At 40.6% G+C, this 6,636-nt stretch overlaps 1 pseudogene; it reads left to right on the forward strand.

Annotated features, from left to right (window-relative positions):
• The first annotated feature begins 1,625 nt into the window (after positions 1 to 1,625).
• Positions 1,626 to 2,540, forward strand: LOC132525202 (glyceraldehyde-3-phosphate dehydrogenase-like; annotated as a pseudogene).
• The last annotated feature ends 4,096 nt before the right edge of the window (positions 2,541 to 6,636 follow it).

A 6,636-nucleotide genomic window follows, 5' to 3' on the forward strand; every position in this document is an offset into this window, starting at 1 on the left:
CACTCAATGGAGAGGCAGAACCCAACCTCCTACCTTGATGATTCACTGAGATTCTTCCCCCTCCCCCCGCATTTTTCCCTTTAAATAAAAACTGTCATGACTGAGGAGAATCTTCGGAGCTGGTCTCTGGACACAAGTCCACCGTCTCCCCAGATAGCCAGCTTTTCTGATTAAAGCACCTTTCTTTTCTAGGGACATTTGCCTCTAGAATTATTGGCATGTGAGCAGTGAGCAGCCGAACCTATGTTCGGTGGTTACAAGATACAAGAGCATAATAATGAGGGGCAATTGCAATTATGCTGAATTCCAGGCCACCTGAAAGGATAAGGGAAGAAAAGGAAGAAACAAAAACAAAAGCACACAGTCTAATGTGCAAGAGAAAGTCATCATAATCCTTTCTTATGATACCTTTAATTAATGGCTTTGTGGGGTTGTAATTTTATTTTTTCCCAGTTAGTTCTCTAATATGCATTTAATTTGATAAACCAAGTGTCCTACACAATGAAATACTTCTGTTACTGAGATGTCTGTGAGGCACCTAGCCTAGACAGAGACAGACAATGTCTCCCCCCACTAACTATCTGATAAGGCTTGTTGACTTGATGCTACGTAAGGCAAAAATGTGTGATTCAGTTACGAAAAACATGAAAAAAATTAAAAACAACAGTATCTTAAGGAGTAATAATAAATTAGGAACTGTTAATGAACAGGAATTTATTATAATTATTGACCATATCTTAATTTGTATGAATATAGGTGCCTCTAAGGTAAAGCTTCACTTGACAAGCTCAGTTAGAGTGACTTTCATAAGGGCAAGGAAGAATGTATTTGTCTAAACTGTATCTGGCATAATCAAATGATTAAACTGGATGTGAAAGAGAAAGGAAAAAAGTACACAGATAAACCTGTGAGACTGACTGCTATTATGGAGGACTGCAGGTCTGACATGAGAACAAAGTGTAGGTGGTGCCCAGTGATTCACTCACGAAAACAGTTGAGAGCAAGCAGGGAATAACATTTATAACCCTAGATGCACGTATGCCGATTTCCAGAGCAAGGGTAATAAAGTAAACTTGAAATTTTGACATGTAATGATTTCTTTTATGAACTAAAAATTATATACATATATTCATATATTTTTATATATACATAATTTTTATGTGTTGAGAATGATCTTCAGACTGAAAAAAAAGCATAACGAACATTATTGGTAAGAGGAACTTCCTATTATGTGTAGTTGGATGAATTATAGGAAAGCACCTGTTGAATTAAATGAGGCTACATTTCAGGCTACTAAAAAACCTGTGTTTGAAATTATTGTGCTGTTTTCGACGGTCTTGGTGCCACAAGGCTGCAAATAAACAGTGGTTCTTATTTTTAAAAAAGGACAGTAATTAGCTACATACAAACTTTAGACCTTAAAGCCTCAGGTGAATCTCAAGCACAATTTCATAATTATTAAAGAAGTGGGGCTCTCTGCTCTTCCCTCTTTGACAGACAGTTGCATCTTCTTGTGCAATACTGGCCCCATCCCTGAGACAGTCATGAAGGTCAGAGTAAATCGATTTGTCCACATTGGATGCCTGGTCGCCAGGATGCTTTTAACTCTGTCAAAATGGATACTGCACATCAATGACCCCTTCACTGACCTCAGCTACATGGTCTACATGCTCCAGTATGATTCCACCCATAGCAAGTTATGACACAATCAGGCTGAGAATGGGAAGCTTGTCATCAACGGAAGGCCCATCTTCATCTTCTAGGAGCAAGCTTCCACCCACATCAAATGGGGTGATGCTGGTGCTAAATATGTTGTAGAATCCACTGATGTCTTCACTAACTTGGACAAGGTTGGGGCTTATGAAAGGATGGAGCCAAAGGGTCATCCTCATCTCTGTCCATTCTGCCGATGTCCGCATGTTTGGGCATAAATCATGAGAAGTATGACAATAACCTCAAGATTGTCAGCAATGACTCCTCTACCACCAACTGCTTGGGTCCTCTGGGCAAGGTCATCCATGATGACTTTGGCATGATGGAGGAACTCATGGCCACGGTCTATGCCATCACTGCCACCCAGAAGATCGCAGATGGCTCCTCTGGGAAGCTGTGGTATTATGGCTGTGGGGCTGCCCAGAAGACCATCATCCCTGCTTCTATGGGCACTGCTAAGGCTGTGGGCAAGGTCACCCCTGAGCTGAATTGGAAGCTCACTGGCATGGCCTCCCAGATCCCAAATCCCAGCTCCAATGAGTCAAGAATCTAACCTGTGGTCTGGAGAAAGCCACCAAATGTGATGACATTGAGAAAGAAGGTGGTGAAGCAGGCAATAGAGGGCCCCCTAAATGACATCCTGGGTTACACTGAGGACGGGCTGCCTCCTGCGACTTTAACAGTGATACTCCCACGTTCACCTTTGATGCTGGTCTGGCATTGCCCTCGGTGGCTGCTCTGTCAAACACATTTCCTGTTATGACAATGGGTTTGGCTACAGCAAAAGGGTGGTTGGCTTTATGGTCCATATGGCTTCCAAGGAGTAAGAGATCCCTGGACCACCAGCCTCAGTGAAAACAAGATAAGGAAGAAAGAAGCCCTCAGCTCCTAAGGAGTTCTTGCTCCAACTCAATCCCCCAACACACTGAGAATATCCCATCCTCAACAGTTTCCATCCCAGAGCTCCTGAAGAAGAGGGAGAGGATTAGGGAGCCCTACCTGGTCATGTATCATCAATAAAGAACAATGTGCACAGTCAAAAAGGAAAGGAAAAAAAAAAAAAAAGAGATGGTCTGCGAACATTAGAAATGAAAGTGGAGATCCGCAGAAGCTAGGAGGAGTTTATAAAGGATGAGTCGGGTCAGACTAGCTTCATTCTTCTTTGGACAAAAATTCTAAAGAGGTGGCTTATGTTCATCTGGATTAAGCAAGGCATTTGGCACAGTCAAAACAGAAACATAACCTGGATAATCGCACAGGGAAATAGATTCATAAGTAAGTGCCTAACAACCATATCAAAGATCCCAGTTACTGAACTGATTAATTCCTAGAGCACAATTTTCTATTGTTTATCAAAGGTCTCTTTTTTCTTTCTTTCTTTTTAAAAATAGCTACCACATTTGAGCACCTACTATGTGTTAGGTATCCCCACAATAACCAAAAAGATAGATAGTTTTCAAATTTTATATTACCTAAATTGAAAGATTGGTCCAAGGTCACCAAGCTATAGTCAGGAAGTACAAGCTTTTCAAATTACATGAAACTGGAGAAAGAACAAATATGTTGGACTCTAGAATCGGGCTCTAAAAGGATCTAAACTCATTAATACATCAGATTAAATATGAAATTCATAGGTATTTTATTTGTTAACAAGCTCATTCTGAGTCAGGAGTGTTGACGTGGCTGCTGAGAAAATGAAAAGATTCTGAGGTCTTACTGTAGGATAAGATTATCTGAAGAAAGGGAGGTGGCACGCTTGTTTTTTTCAGTATTTTCAGTTCCAAACTCTATACCTTAATATGGGGTGCATTGATGAGGATTTTTTCCTTGTTAATGACAGAGACTCCATATGCAAGAAAGGAATTTTTTGGCTTACAGGGCTGAGAAGAGTTTTCAGGTAACCTACAAACCTGGAGAAAGAGCTGCTAGAACCTTGACTTGAGGGATGGAAAATAGGGTCTCAGAGCGAATTTCTCATCTCTGCTTATCACTGCTCATTTTGCATGCTGGTCTTACCCTCTGTTATTTCATACAGGCCTTCACCACTGTCAGGGACCATTACTATCAAGAGTCTCAGCTTAGCTGTTACGGTGGAAAGAGAAAGCTTCTGGCCCTGTACCCTGATGGCAATCCCTGAGAAGAATTCTGTTTGGCCATGCTGTAGCCATATAGAAACCATTGTCCGAATCACTACTGTCAGAGAGATGGGGTAATATGGTTGGCCATGATTTTGTCATATGATCACTTTCTTGGCCAGTGGCTGCCTAGGGTGTGGGGAAAAGCAGAATCTGTTACTAGAAGAAAGAGGATGAAGAGCTGGCTGAGCACATCACACTTGGTTTATTAACTTTGGACATGTTCCAAGAGGAACAGGGAAAGGGAAGAGAATTGAAACTGCACTACGAAGACCAGATGAAGAACCAGAGATAGTTACTCTTGAAAAAAGGAAAGTTCAGAGAAGACAAAAGGATTGCTAAAAAAGAAAAAGTAAACAACGTCTACATAGTTCAAGCGACAGAATCTGAACATCCTCATTGGAAGAAGGATTTCATTTTTAAGATGTTTTCAACTTTATGATATTTTAACTTTCAAAGCCAAGAGCTGTCCAAGGTGTCTCTAGATGACATAGGAACTCTGTCATTTCCATTTTGAAGGCATAAGCTGTTTTACCACTTGACAGGGAAGTTGCAGATGTGTTATGAGTATCAGATGAATGGCTGGACTAAATTACTTTAAGTAAGAGAGAAGCAATGGCTAAACCTAGATTTTAAAGTCAAATATGAATATGAATCTAAGCTTTGGTACTTACTATTTATGTGAAGTTGGACAAACTGCCTACTCCCTTTAAGCTTCTTTTTTTTTTTTTTTTTTTTGTGGTACGCGGGCCTCTCACTGTTGTGGCCTCTCCCGTTGCGGAGCACAGGCTCCGGACGCGCAGGCTCAGCGGCCATGCCTCACGGGCCCAGCCGCTCCGCGGCATGTGGGATCTTCCCAGGCCGGGACACGAACCCGTGCCCCCTGCATCGGCAGGCGGACTCTCAACCACTGCGCCACCAGGGAAGCCCTTAGCTTCATTTTTAAAATGGATATTGTTATTATTACCTTGCAGGACTACTGTGAGTAGTGGCGATACCCTACAGAGAATTCCTTCTTCATTGATAACTCTTAATAAATTACAGTTTATGTGTATAAATATGCACACACACGTATATCCTGAGATTCTCTGACATCCTTTAAATATGGAAGCATGTCAAACCCAAACCATAATAAACCCTTACATATGCACAGATCATGGCTATGCAAGTACCTGTGTGTTTGGAATGAGAGAAAGACCAGGAATGCAAGGGCAGCTGAGTGCATATAGTAAGAACGTATCAAGAAAATGTATCAAGACTGTCCACCATCTTGGAATTTACTGTCCTAAAATCCTAGCATCCCTTTGGTAGCTTTCAGAAAATTTGGATTAGCAAATAGGATCTAAACATGTATTTCATGAGGATTAAATGAGATGATAAGTGCAAATTTGCTTAGAAAAATTCCTAGTACCCAAGGAATTTTATTACTTCTCAATAAAATTTTATTATTATTTTCATTAAAGGTTTATCATACAGTCTCCTTCTACTATAATATGAGCTTCTCAAGACACAATTCATGTCATATTAATCTTTTTCCCAAGACTTTAGTATAATGCCTGGTGCTTTCTAGGCACTTACATAAAAGATGGGAAAAAAGGAGTTGTGGTATCAAGAACTAAAAACACACGATGAGGCCACAAAATAAAAATTATGACACAAATTGGTGTGTGCATTTACATGTGCAAGCTTGGAATAGACGTGAGAGAAATGAACTCTAATTGGTAATAGAAAAGGTGAAATACATGGAAAAACAAATGAGGACCAAAAAGGGTAGAGGTTCAGAGGATAAAACTAACAGGCAGAAGTATGGCATTCTAATTCCGTATGTTTCAGAGGCTGATATCTGTGTAACTCAAATCAGAAATATATTAATAATTCCATGAAGATGTTCACTTTCTATATTATATATCTGTGTCTGATGCCTTCAGGATTTAAGTTCCCATGATCAATTTCAGTTTGATATAACATTTTCATGTTCATTATGTCTGCTTTCTAAACCAGGGCCAAACTAACACCTAGTAGATATTTATGCCAGGCTTGATTGACTCAAATTAACTGCCTGGACCCTGTAGACATTTTGTGTTTATCACTCTTGCTCTAAAGAAGGGCTTTCCAATGTTTTCTATGCCATGGCACACATACAAAATGGTAACACTTTATTTGTAGAGCCATTGAGCTACTGGAAGAAGCTGCTAAGAGAATGCCCTCAGAGTTCCAGCTGCCCCAGGCCCTGCCCTGCTGCCCCCAGGTTAAGGGGAACAGTATTTCAGCAGACCTGTCACCAACTGGGGCTATTAGTGGGACAGGTCACCCCAGTTGGGAAGCTCTGCTCTCAACTCTCCCTGTAAAGAGATGGACAGAGCAGGTTTAATAGATTTGTTTATTCAATGTATAGGGTAGTTACACTTCTAGGCAATAAGACACATCAGTGAACAGGACAGAGTCCCTGCTCCCTAGGAAATAGGCTGTAAGTGGCTAAGTGACCCAGTCAATTCTACAAGACTCAGGGGGCTAGGGCTAGACTCTGTATCCCCAGACACAACTCATAGTAATTGCCAAAGGAAGAAATGCTAGAGGGTTTATTCTATATAATTATATTTGTCATTCATGGTGAGGAAAGTGACTACCAAGTTCTCTAACTTAAAATTTGTCAATATGTGCTCTGCTAATTTGGAATGTGAGAGAAATTTTCTTGGTTAAAGTCTGAACTTGAAACTTTTCTCAGTTAATGAGTATGTTAAAAGAAAGGAAAAAAGATTGTTGGGGTCAGGACATCTCTGATACATGC

The sequence above is a fragment of the Lagenorhynchus albirostris genome, chromosome 9 (genome assembly GCF_949774975.1).
Source record: "Lagenorhynchus albirostris chromosome 9, mLagAlb1.1, whole genome shotgun sequence".
Taxonomy (NCBI): domain Eukaryota; kingdom Metazoa; phylum Chordata; class Mammalia; order Artiodactyla; family Delphinidae; genus Lagenorhynchus; species Lagenorhynchus albirostris.